Source organism: Emys orbicularis, chromosome 11, assembly GCF_028017835.1.
Source record: "Emys orbicularis isolate rEmyOrb1 chromosome 11, rEmyOrb1.hap1, whole genome shotgun sequence".
In the NCBI taxonomy this organism is placed as follows: Eukaryota; Metazoa; Chordata; order Testudines; family Emydidae; genus Emys; species Emys orbicularis.
Window position 1 is genome coordinate 54,028,359 of NC_088693.1, and position 14,569 is coordinate 54,042,927.

The window sequence follows — 14,569 nt, forward strand, 5'->3', positions numbered from 1 at the left end:
TTGACTCTGCGTTTTGAGAAGAAGTACCTCCTTTTGTTTGTTTTAAACCTGCTGCCTATTAATTTCATTGGGTGTCCCTTGGTTCTTGTGTTATGTGAAGAGGTAAATAACACTTCTTGTCCACTTTCTTCACACCATCCATGATTTTATTGACATCTATCTTGTATACTCCCTTAGTCATTTTTTCCCCCAAATTGAACAAGTCCCAGTCTTTTTAATCTCTCTAATGGTGTCCCTAGCCTTTGTTTGCCAGAAGCTGGGAATGGGCGACAGGGGATGGATCACTTGATGATTACCTGTTCTGTTCATTCCCTCTGGGGCACTTGGGGAAACAGATCAGACTATTTAGCTAAGAATCAGTGTGTAAAAAAAAAATAAAAAAAAAATGTATCAAGCTTATTACCTTTTCCTGTAACAAATGTTTTAATATCATGAAGATAAGTATCTACTGATGTAGTTACTAAAGCAGTCCATATCTATTTATATTTTCTAAATCCTTACCATAACACCTATGGCAATAATATCCAAGTCCTTCTTGTCCTTGTAAATACTGTTAAATGTTAAGAATTTACTTTATCTCACAGTTTTACAGAAGTATAGACAGAAAGGCTCATTCCTATATAAGGCCATTCCATTGCAGTGCAAACTTAATGTCCATCAAAGGTTCAGCATGTGTCACATGTGAGTACTGAATGTACTAGGCGTGACTGTGAGAGATCTCTGACAGCAGCTATGATTTGGTTTTGGCAGGTAGCTATCTCTTTATTCTTTGAAGGGTAGAAATATGTCAGCATTTAAGAAGGAAACATTGTTTAAGAGGAAAAAATCTTTCTGCATGTCTGTGTGTACTAAAACTGTCACTTCTGAAACGAAATTGTCTTCCAGAATATGGGTAATGACTTGTCACCTCATCGATTTGCTCTTCTGCCCTTTCATTATTTTCCTCTTCAGGCATGCCTTGCAATAGGAATGCAGCACTGTCAGCTCCACAGTTGTTCAGGTAGAGGCCCTAAAGAATCAAACGAGTGTTTCAAAAACCCCGGGAAAATTATTCTGACAAATCTGTATTTCAGAGACAATCATTTTGGAATCCCCTGCTTCCTTGCATAAAGAGTTTCTCCTGGTCTCATTCCTCATCACCCCTAGCTGGGGTGTATTGCTGAAGATTCCCATACTCCCTTATGGACAATATCATTAAGGTAGCCTTTCTAATTTAGCTATCAAAGGCAAACTTATTTGTTTAAGCCATTAATGTGTTTCAGGTTCATCTGCATTCCTGTCTCAGGGACCCTGGTCATTAAATAAGCTTTTACACTGAGATGAGATCTTAATTTGTTTTTGTGTGTTTTTCTTAAATGAAGGGGGAGAGCAGGATTCCCTCTTAGCCCTGAGTATATCATGCAGTTTAAGATAAATTTTGCAAACTTTGTGATGTTCTAATAAAATGGCCCCATCTTACCTTGTTTAGTTCCAAAAAATGTATTCCAATTGGGTTTTTACACTCCTATCACTTTTCACAGGACTCCTAGGATATTTTAAAAGTAAGAAACAGCTTTTCATATCTAAACTATGGTAAAACATATGGTAAAATCTGCACATGAAGGGCAGGAAGTGAATATCACCCAGTAACATAACATAGCTTTTTCAGCCCTTCAGGAATTCTCAGACTGCATTCATTACAAGGAACTTGTGTGTGTTGCATGTTTGGGCTGGTTCTTAATTTAAGAGAACCAGTTCACCTACTCCTAGTTTCATCTCATATCATTACCCTTAACTAAACCATAACAATATCAATTTCATTTGAGGGGGCCCGCTAGCCACTGTGCCAGTTCCTATGCTCCAGGTCCTCCCTGAATTCTTTGCTGCAACCACTTTCAAACAGCACCAACTAACACAAATGCTTTTTTTCCTGTCTGATTGCCCTGGATCACAAGAAACTTCTTTTGATGGTGACTTGCCACTGTGATTTATTCAATGGATTGTATCAGACAATAACACAGACAGTTCACTACAAGCTCCTTTTGTTTCAAAATGGCTGATAAGCAATAGAGGTTGATGTCAGGACCTCATCCCAATACTCTAGACATTACACTGGCTGACCATTGAATAGCAGATTAACCTCAAGGTTCTGGTCATAATCTTGAGAAGCCTTCCATAGTCTGGCTTGTCTTGCTGTGAATATGACCTACCAGTTACTCTTTGTGGGAGTTTTAGAATTTATGATTTTGAAAAAGATACTAGTGGAATCGGGAGCTTTTTCACAGCTGATCTATGGCTTTGGAAGATCTTTCCAGAAGAGACCAAGACCATAAATCTCATCAACTGCAATGCTAAATAGACCCATCTCTTAGCTTTTGATTACCAACAATAATAAAAATAATGAATTTAAAGGATTGTACAGTCTTTCCCTCCTTTAGGGTAGAAAAGGAAGAAAACCAAAGACCAGCATTGATTAGACTATGACATATGGTTTAGTAAGATGCTCTCATACAATAGTGATGAACAGGATATAAATATTTTGATAGGATACTTATTTAATTTGGTGCCATCTTATGTAGCTCTACATGTCTTGGGAATATCAGATAAACTAATGTTTTAATATTTTTGGAATTACAGCAACAACCACTAAATCTAAAGTACATTTTACTTTTTGGGGAAGGCTGGTATACAGTAGACTGAGAATCAAAATTTTCATTCTGATTCACCATAAATATACACTACAGTGATGAATGACATCCAAAACTCTGAGACTGACAGATTAATTCTCACTTTGACCGAAAATGTTAATTTATAGCAAAATTTCCAATTAATCTCTACTGAAATTTCTAAATTTGACATGTTATTCCAGTATGACAATTCTGAATCTAAAGTTATTCAGAACTTATAAAGAGTTGGTGTTAATAGCAGCTTATAATCAATTGCTCACTGAACCTACACATATAGTTGCTGCACTGTGAACTTTACTCAGTGTCATTTTAATTGAAGCCTGTCTGATTAGATAATTCATAACCAACATTTACAAATTAGACAGCAGTACTTGCACTATATGAAAGGTTACTCTTTGCGTCTAATTTGTGTCTGTGTGAAGTGAAAGGGTTTCTTTTTACTCCAGGCAAAAGAGATGCTGTTCTTAGAATACCTGTAATTAAAGATTCAAACAGTACATATTTGGAATGATTCACAGCGCATCAACTTTGTTATAAACTGCTTTTGGTGGGTGAAAGTGATTGTCCTACCCAAAAAGGTAGAAAACTATGAAACATGTCAGTAAAAAATGACTAACGATAAATCATTTTTAATTAACAGGGCCAATACAGCCAATACTAATGAAGTGATTCATGTAAGAAAATATTTACCTCTATAAAACAATGCATAGTAAAAAGCTTATTTAAATACTGTGGTTAAATAAAGGTGAATGAAGGAAGGCCCTATGCTCAGATTTTTAAGGCTAGAAGGGACAATTATGATCACATATATAACACAGGTCATAGAACTTCCCAAAAATAATTCCTAGATCACAGCTTTTAGAAAAACATTGTCAGTGATGGAGAATCCACCACAACCCTTGATAAATAGTTCCAATTGTTACTCACTTAAATTCAGACTTGAAATAAGCTGTACATTTTTGTCTGGTTTCAATTTCCAGCTATTGGATTGTGTTTTACATTTCTCTGGTAGATTGAAGAGCTCTTTATTAAAAATTTGTTCTCCAATTAGGTACTCATACTGTAATCAAGTCACCCTTAACATTCTCTTTAAGTTAAATAGACAGAGATCCTTGCATCTATCAGTATAAGGCATGTTTTCTAATCCTTTAATCATTCTCATGGCTCTTCTCTGAACAGTCTCCAGTTTATCAACATCTTTCTTGAATTCTGGGCACCAGAACTGGACATAGTATTCCAGCAACAGTGACACGAGTGTTAAATACTGAGGTAAAATAACCTCTCTATTTCTACTCAAGATTCTCCTGTTTATACATCACATTAGCTCTTTTGGTCACAGCATCACATTGGGAGTTCATGTTCAGCTGATTATTCACCATGACCCTCAAATCTTTTTCAGAGTCACTGCTTCCTAGATAGTCCACCCCTATCCTGTTAGGATGGCCTACATTCTTTGTTTCCAGATGTATACATATATATTTATCTGTATGAAAATATTAATTACTAAGTAATCTAGTTTACTAAGTAATCCAGATAACTAAGACAATCGGTCACTGATTGAATTATTGCTAGCCCCAATTTTTGTGTTGTCTCCATACTCAGTGATTATGTTTTCTTCCAAGTCATTGATAAATATGTTAAATAGCATAGGGCCAGTAACCAATCCCTGTACGTCCCCATGGGAAACAGACCCACTTGATGACTATTCTTCATTTACAGTTACATTTGGAGACCTATCAGTTAACCAGTTTTTAATCCATTTAATGTGTGCCATTACATCGTTCTAGTATTTTCCTCAAAATTTCATACAGTACAAAGTCAAATGCCTTGCAGAAATCTAAGGATATTACATCAACACTATTACTGTTACCAAGCAAACTTGTAATCTCAAAAAAAAAAAAAAAAAAAAGAGTTAGTTTGACAGAATCTATTTTCCAGAAACACATGTTGATTTGTATTAAATATAGTACTTTCCTTTAGATCTTTATCAAGTCCTGTATCAGCCTCTCCATTATTTTGCCCAGGCCATCCTATTTAGCGTTTTAAAAAGTTGGCACAACATTAGCTTTGTTCTGGAACTTACCTAGTGTGCCAAGACTTATTGAAAAATTGACATTAATGGTCCAGTGAGCTTCTCAACAAATTTCTTTTCTGTCTTGGTCTGGATATAGTGTGATAACTTTGGAATGCTGCATTCAATCAATTCCAAAGTTTTAGATAATGTTCTAGACAAAAATGGACAGATCCCTATTGATTCTGCTGAGAATCTTAAAAATCAAAAGGGGGAAATGGCAAATGCACACACCCCCTAGCACACACATCAGCTTCAGTCTGCAGATCAGAGAACTGGTTGATGGCAGCCATTCAAACCTTCCAGTACAACACCACTCATGTCAGCTTTGCCTAAACTCATCCTAATAGAGTTTTAAAATGTTGACACGCTAAATGGGCTTGCGCTCACGCACTCTCTCACTGCTCCATTTCCAACTACATCTATTAGTGATCTGTTAATTTTGGGGTAGTATGTATATTGGGTTATCTTCTGACATTCATAATCTAGACCCAATAACCACAAATTTTTGTTCACATTTTTTAAAAGCTGCCTTTTTAAACACACACACACTCACCCCTGGTAAGTCTTCAGGACTTAAAATCTCCATATTTCACGCAACTGAATATGTTGATTTCAATATCTAAAGAATATGTATATCCTCTTTCCATACGTGTTAGAAAACCTATCCATGCAGGAACAAGGCCTTGTTTAGTAAAATAAACTAATACAAAGATGGGATAGTCTCATCTGGCAATAGCCAATTTGAAATTTTACTTGTCTATATATATATACACACACACACACACACACACACACACACACACACACACACACACACAAAAGTAATTTTTTTAAATGTCTTGCTCTGCTCCCATTGAGGTTAATGGGAGCTGAGGTGAGTGGTGAGTCAGCACCTTTGAAAATTAGACCACTTATTTGTACCTACATATGATTTAGGTTCCTAACTTTAGACACTCCTTTTTTAAATTGTTGATCTCTCTTTTCCGCCCTTTTTCTATTGCAGTGATCACTATTTAAAAGTCAGCTTTTACCAATAGTTTCCACACTGGAGAGAGAAAACCCAGGTTTAGTCCAGCTACTAATCAGGTCCTCACTTGGCCTTTCCCATGTCTGACCAAGGTTAAAGAAAAGCTACTAAGAGCCACTTCCAATAGCCTCCTGGATCCCTCCTATTTGGTTTTCAGAACAAATCTGAATGCTTTTTTAGGACTAAATTCAGTTCGGCTTTCTCACAGCAGCAACTGCAAGAAGAATGAGGAGGAGGCCAAAAAACAGAAGAGGAAGTTGAGGAGAAAACAAAATAAGTAGTGTTTTGTTTTTGTCTTCTTGGGAGGAAGAAGGGAAAGAATAGAACTAGGCTATGTATTGTGCATGATGATTCCGGCACTCCAAACTACAGTGATGTTTGATATAGATGGATAGATAGAACTCACAATTTATTCAATTATGCTAGTGCCTGAAAAATGTAGAATTGTGAGAGCTTCCTGTGGCTTCAAAGACATGAGGCATTCCTTATAAATGAGCACTTTCTTTATCTCTTAATATCTTGCCTTTGAATTCTTCTTCTTTCCCCCAAATCAGAGTTGGCTAGAGTAAACTAGAATAAGCTATAGCTGAGTGAGAGAATGTTAACATATCAGTACATGAAAGGCAGTTTCAAGTGATGAAGAAAAATAGTCTTTCAGAAGTAGAGAGGGAAAAATGAAAGAAAAAGTGCACATGCCTTAGATATGTAAATAAGCTCCTGGCACCTTAACATTCCACCTACCTTGCAGAGTATTTCCTGGTGTGCAGGTTGGCTTCCAGTGACACAATGGATTGCTGTAGTAAAAAAAAAAAAAAAAAAAAAAAAAAAGGGGGGGGGGGGCAAAAAACCTTTTCCATTCCAGCAGAACAAAAAGCAATTTTAAAGGATCCAAGCCTATAACAATCTGATTACATTAGAATGAAACTGTAAAACTATCCATGATTATTGAAGTACTTTAAAAGTATAAAGTTCTAGAAATCCAATTGTTACTCAGTTTCCCTCTCCTCCCCCCCCCCCCCCCCCAGTGGTCCCTAATTCAGGGAGCTCCAATTTTGCATATCCCAACTTGAGGCAGCTTGGACTTAATTTTAAAAAAATGTTAAGCACCCAAAACTCCAGCTGAACCCCCAGAGCTGTGGGTGTTCGCTGTCTCTGAAAACTTGTGTGTCAAAAGTTGCGTACCTAAACTTGAGGCAACTGAAATTAGGATTTTGTACAAGTAGCCTCTAATAGGTCATTCTCCTCTCCCTATTACTCTTACCTCCTATATGTAATTTCCAACCCAGTGTTCAAACTGAGTAACTTTCAAACGGGGCTAAAATGTTCGGGGTCTCCTTTCCCAGGAACTAAAGTCATGTGGTGCATTTCAAAGTTAAAGGGTTGTTCTTCAAAAATAGGCTTTTTTTATGAGCTAATGATAAAGTCGCACTGGAGCAGGGATGTGTCTGTCAAAGTGACCAACATTCACCCCACTTCCAATGCACATTAATCTGTGAAATGGAGTTCTAAAAATTCCAAAGTTATGGGACCTGAGCTGGTTTTCCATTTATGCCAACATACTGTCTGTAAGAAGAACATGACTGATGCAGGGTTTTTTGTTGCTTTCCTTAATTGATTGTATCTTTTCTTTCAAAGCCTCCAGGTGCCTATCATAGTTGTTAACTCATTTGTGCAGTTTACTCAGCTTGTTTATGCTAGTGACTCACAATTTATCTTGAAAGATGCCAGAGGGTTGCAATAGGCCAATATCTATCAAGATTTTCACCATAGAATCATAGGACTGAAGAGACCTCGAGAGGTCATCTAGTCCAGTCCCCTGCACTCATGGCAGGACTCCGTATTATCTAGACCATTCCTGACAGGTGTTTGTCTAACTTTCTCTTAAAAATCTCCAATGATTCCACAACCTCCCTAGGCAATTTTTCCAGTGCTTAACCACCCTGACAGTTAGGAAGTTTTTCCTAATGTCCAACCTAAACCTCCCTTGCTGCAATTTAAGCCCGTTGCTTCTTGTCCAGGGTATGTTTTATGCTGCATTTTCTTTCTCTTGCTCCTCTGTAAATAACACATTTTGCAAGATCTTTGGATTGTCGTCCATCTTGTTTGGAAAAAGCACTATCTGTGTAATAGTTCCTGAGTTTTGTTTGTTTCTAATACCATTCCCACCCCTTCCACACCCAAATTTAAAAATAAGACAATTTAAAAAAAATAAAATAAGCAAAATATTGTAAATTGATAAACTGACAAATTGTAAATTTATAAATTCAAATGCCTAATTTGACACCTTAAAATAGCCTGATTTTTTAGAGACTGCTGACCATTTGCCCTTTGAAAATTACGTCCCTTTAATGTGTTTCAAGTTGAGCACCCAAAATCACTGATCACTTTAGAAAATTTTGGTCAAAAACTACACTCTTTGGCATTATAATTAGTGTGAATTGTCTGACCGTGAGGGATCAATGGTTAGCTGACAATGAATCCAGCAAGGGGCTAATGTCACATCGGGGTAATTCTACTGAAATCTGCAGAATTACTGATTGTTTAAGCCAGGTGTACACTAAAGTTAGGTTGACCCAGCTACATTGCTCAAGAGTGTAGAAAAATTCACAACTCTGAGCAATGTAGTTAAGCTGCCCTAACCCCCATTGTAGACAACAGAAGAATTCTCCTGTCAGCCTAGGTACTGCCTATCAGAGAGGTGGATTAACTACAGCGACAGGAAACTCCTCCCTGTCACTGCAGCATTTCTAGTGAAGACATAGCTTTGGACTCATTTTAAGTTAAATTAGTTTCAAACACAAGAGTGTGAGATATTGGGTATAGGATTCTAATATAGTAGTTCATATGGTTGCTAAAAAAAATTAAATGGCTGCTGAATGGCTCCATCTTAAATACAATCATGACTGAATATCAATGATATTCATTTTTATAATCTATACAAACTGAATTTAAATTATCTACCATCTCACTCCTTCAGCTAGTTCAGTCTTTAATTTACAGCTCAGCATGTAGCACGGTAGGCCCGTTGTATTTGTAAAAGGAGGAAGACAAAAGAAAAATTGCACAATATCAGTGGTATTGCGCTATATATTTTTGAAGAGAAGAAAATTCTCTTGCCAAATAGTGTGTGTGTGTGTGTGTATGTATATGTCTGTACACATAACCACTATGTATTACACATGGAGAAAGCTACAACGTTACTCCTGCTTTACAGAACTTAAAAGCCAGCTTTCATTTATGGTGTGAGGAACATATTTCCATAACTGACTTTTTTATAAATGAAATTGTACTTGTTTTGTTGCTAGAATAAGATTTACATTTGTAACATTCATATTAATAGTAGATAATGATTTTCACTGCCTTGAATTAATCTTTGCACAATTTTTCTTCTACATCTTCCTTCCTTTACCCATGTATTTTCTGTAACACACACTTAAGTATACTGGAATGTTATGGCCATACACCCATTTTGCAGTTATTGTATAAAATATTTATATATTTTGGTTTTGTGAGTGGCTGACTTGCATCTACCTTTTGCTTAATGCTTTCCAGTTATGATGTTAATAAGAACATATGAGTTGCTAGCATACTACTAATATATGGTCCATCAAGTCTGACATCCTGCTTCCAGTTGTGGTCTACTGTACACCTGCTACAGAGAAAGTCAAAAGCTTTCTGTAATGCACCTGGCAGAGTAGTATATAAATAGGCAATTGAGAATGACTAACATATCAAATAACTGAACATTTAAAAAGGTCAAAATGGTCTGATTTACAGTATCGTCAGGTTGTACAGACTGTGTGAGGCTTTCCAGTCCTCAGTCTACATTCTGTAATGACAATGAGTAATGGCTAGGAAATATTATGAATTCATTCTTGTGATAACTGTAATGAGAATAGTGAATGGTACAACAAATCTAATCCATCTTTCTGTAAGACTGTAATCTGATTTGTTGTGGTACTACTCAAAGGCCTTATGTATGTATCCAGAGACCATTATATTAACTAAGAATAGATAATAAAAGACCACATATCAGTCACAATATTTTTCTAGGAAAATAATCCTGCAGGGGAAAAAAATCTCTTTAGTTGACTTGAAAGCTCAAATCCCTGTTTTTCTTCAACATGGCATGTTCTAACTTTATTTTTATTAAAAAGTCCTAAAGGTTAACTACTTTAAATCATGCATTGATGAATAAGAGGAGGAAAAAACGTGAGTAATTCAAATAATAATCAGCTGTCCTATATGTATGATTAAGGTGTAGGGATGTGTTGAATTTAATAAACCAAACAAACCAGTCTGGAAAAATAAATTTCCCTGTGACAAGACCTCTACCGGCCTGCTTGTGGCCTGCTGTCTCTCTTAGCACACCCACGTGAGGCACTGATAACAAAAACAAACAATAGCCCCAAAGGAAAAAAAAATAGAAGTATCTGCAACCCTCTTGGGCTTCACCAAATTCTCTTGTAGAGTGCTTCTACAAATCCCTCCTCCGCCGGATTTAGAGGAGGGACAGGAATCACTCAGAGGTCAGTTCCTTAATTTCCAGTATATAGACTCATTGTCTCACGCTTTGACCCATGAATATTTAGGTATTTATATCAGATGGAACAACTCCAAAAAAAGAGACTGAAAGCAACCCACACCAGAAGAGCTGTAGCCTGGTTAAGGTGGTCACCGGGGAAAAGATCTGAGTTCAAGTCCCTGTTCCAGAGTAGATTCAAACATGGGTCATCCATATCCCAGGCAAGCACCCTAACCAGTGGGCTAAAGATTTATAAAGAAGGACATTCCCACTCACTCCTGAAGCTGGCCCTGGAAAACTAAACGATCAGTTCAAATTCACAAATAGTACCCGCTGAACAAAACTGCATTTTTGCAGCAAATAAACTTCATACAGAAACCTTCACCCAGCTCTACTGCTGATCCTCAGGGTTTCCTTGCTGGAGTCTTCCCCCAGTCTCTATTTCTTTGGCTAGGAATTGGCTTTCTCTTGGATTTCCCACAGGAGCCTCTTTTTCTCTTACCACCATCTCTTTAGGGATAGCCACAGCAGATAACCTCTCTCCTGCAGCTCTCCTACCCAAATGAGCTTTCCTGACCATTTAGTGAAATCATCTGACTCCTTCCCAGCTGGTTCTGATAACTGAACCAAGCCATCTGCCCTTTATAGAACAGGGGAAGTGGCTGTGAGTTGTGAATGCTTAGAGCTACTGTTCAGGGTGACTACGAGGGACATATAGCATGGATGTAAGTGTCCAAGTGAACAAGAAATATCTGCCTTGTCCTGTCGTACCCAGGGCACAAGCACTTTAACAGAGATTTTGATTTGGTGGGTTGAACCAAAAGAAAATGTTTCATACATTTCTGATTTGTTTCTTTTTGGAAACTATTTGCCACAGTTGACCTGAATTCACAAAAGGTGTCAGTCAACCCCAGACTGTATATTTCAATATATATATTAGGGCTGTCAAGAGATTACAAAAATTAATTGTGATTAATTGTGCTGTTAAACAATAATAGAATACCATTTATTTAAATATTTTGGATGTTTTCTACATTTTCAAATATACTGATTTCAATGACAACACAGAGTACAAAGCGTACAGTGCTCACTTTATATTTATTTTTGATTACATGTATTTGCACTGTAAAGAACAAAACAAAAGTAATAGTATTTTTCAATTCACCTAATACAAGTACTGTAGTGAAATCTCTTTATCATAAAAGTTGAACTTACAAATGTAGAATTATGTACAAAAATTAACTGCATTCAAAAATGTAAAACTTTAGCGCCTACAAGTCCACTCAGTCCTACTTCCGCCAATCACTCAGACAAACAAGTTTGGTTACAATTTGCAGGCGAAAATGCATCCCGCTTTTTCTTTACAATCTCACCTGGAACTGAGAAGAGGCATTCACATGGCACTGTTGTAGCTGGCGTCACAAGATATTTGTGTGCCAGATGCGCTAAAGAGTCATATGTCCCGTCATGCTTCAACCACCATTCCAGAGGACATGCGTCCATGATGATGATGGGTTCTGCTTGATAATGATCCAAAGCAGAGCGGACCAACACCTGTTCATTTTCATCATCTGAGTCAGATGCCACCAGCAGAAGGTTGATTTTCTTTTTTTGGTGGTTTGGGTTCTGTAGTTTCCACATCAGAATGTTGCTATCTTAAGACTTCTGAAAGCATGCTCCACACCTCATCCCTCTCAGATTTTGGACTGTACTTCAGATTCTTAAACCTTGGGTCGAGTGCTGTAGCTATTTTTAGAAATCTCACATTGGTACCGTCTTTGCGTTTTATCAAATCTGCAGTGAAAGTGTTCTCAAAACAAACATGTGCTGGGTCATCACCCGAGACTGCTGTAACATGAAATATATGGCAGAATGCGGGTAAAACAGAACAGGAGACATACAATTCTCCCACAAGGAGTTCAGTCACAAATTTAATTAATGCATTATGTTTTTAACTAGCGTCATCAGCATGGAAGCATATCCTCTGGGATAGTGGCCGAAGCATGAAGGGGCATATGAATGTTAGCATATCTGGCACATAAATACCTTGCAACGCCGGTTACAAAAGTGCCATGCGAATGCCTGTTCTCACTTTCAGGCGACATTGTAAATAAGAAGTGGGCAGCATTATCTCCCATAAAAACTTGTTTGTCTTAGCAATTGGCTGAACAAGAAGTAGGACTGAGTGGACTTGTAGGCTCTATAGTTTTGCATTGTTTTGGTTTTGAGTGCAGTTATGTAACAAAAAAAATCTACATTTGTAAGTTACACTTTCATGATAAAGAGATTGCACTACAGTACTTGTATGAGGTGATTTGAAAAAATACTATTTCTTTTGTTTATAATTTTTACAATGCAAATATTTGTAATAAAAATAATAATATAAAGTGAGCACTGTACACTTAGTCCACTGTGTTGTAATAGAAATCAATATATTTGAAAATGTAGAAAAACTTCCAAAAATATTTAATAAATTTCAACTGATATTCTATTGTTTAACAGTGCGATTAATAGCGATTCATTTTTTTAACTGTGATTAATCTTTTTTGAGTTAATCGTGTGAGTTAACTGCAATTAATGGACAGCTCATGGCAATGAAATGAAACATTTCATCCTGCTCTAGTCCTGGGTCTCTGTAATCCCCAGTCAGTCAGGTTCATTGGGGGACCAAGTGGTGGCTGATCCATCGCAGGCCAGACTGAGCCTGACTCTTCTTAAAGGACTAGGCAGCTTGTGACAGACCCAATAGAAAGAGTTAGAAAAGTACAAGCTGTGTTATTTTGCACAAATTGCACAACTATTTTGCCTCCACTTTACGTAAAGTCTTTTCCCTCAGAAAAATAGGCACTTTGTTCTAGTGAAAGGGCTGTAAGAACATTCACTACAAAAAGAAACATTTTTCATGGGGGAAACAAAAAACACTGTCCTGGGATGATGGGCTCAGTCTATCTCATATAGACTACCTTAAGGAAGGTGAGCCCATTTCAGCCCACCTGATGGTAATTAACTATCAAAGTGGCTGGCTGGTAGGTAATTGAGCATCTGGACTTGATACAAAGATACAAAGTTCAGTTGGAGTGGGCTGTTGCCAAGGAGAGGAACTTCTGGAGGATTGGTGCCTTGTGTGTTTTTTCTCAATGGATGGCTGAAAAGATGGAATTGTTAACACAGGTATTGGGGTTGTGCAAATCTTGACCACAAGGAGGGTAAGCATACCTGAATTAGTGCACAGGCCCAGGAAGAGACTGTGGGACTCCTCCAGTCTTAATTAGCATCCGCTAATTCCCAAAGAAAGGGTGGAGTTGAAGGTCTAAAGCAGGGGTGAGCAAACTACAGCCTGCAGGCCGGATCTGGCCCCTCGAGGCTTTGGATCTGGCCCACGGGATTGCCCCTCATGGCCCCGCGGGCCCCGCACCGCTTTCAGCAGCGGTTGGCCCAACGTCCCTGCGGCCTCCGGGCCGTTGCCTCCAGGCACCGCCCCCCACAGCACCCATTGGCTGGGAATGGGGAACCGCGGCCAAAGGGAGCTTTGGGGGAGGTACCTGGAGGCGCGGCAAGGGCAGTGCACGCGAAGCCCTCTGCTCCCTCCCCCCAGGGGCCGCAGCGCTTCCTGGAACAGGGAGCCTGCCCTGGCCCTGGTGTGTGCCGCTGCCACCCAGGAGCCTGAACCCCTCCTGTACCCCGCCCCCCAACTCCCTGCCCTAAGCCCCCTGCCTGCACCGTGCACCCCTCCTGCACCCCAACCCCCTGCCCTGATCCCCCTTGTACACCCCGCACCACTGCCCTGAGCCCCCTGCTGCACCCTGCACCCCTGTGCACCCCAACCCCCTGCCCTGAGCCCCCTCCTGCACCCTGCACCCCTGTGCACCCCAACCCCCTGCCCTGAGCCTCCTGCTGCACCCCGCACCCCTCCTGCACCCCAACCCCCTGCCCTGAGCCCCCTCCTGCACCCCACACCCCTCCTGCACCCCAACCCCCTTCCCTGAGCCTCCTCATACACCCCGCACCCCTCCTCTGCCCCAATCCCTTGCCCTGAGCCCCTTCCTGCACAGCACACCCCCTCCTACACCCCGCACTCCCTCCCGCACCCCAATACCCTGCCCTGGCCCTGCATACAATTTTCCCACCCAGATGTGGCCCTCCGCCCAAAATGTTTGCCCATGCCTGGTCTAAAGAGTTAATGAATAAACTAATGATTCTTGGTCTAAGTACTGGGGTCTGGGAATTAATAATTGCAAGACCCAAAAGGGATAGAAGAGAGTAGTGAGACTGCAGGG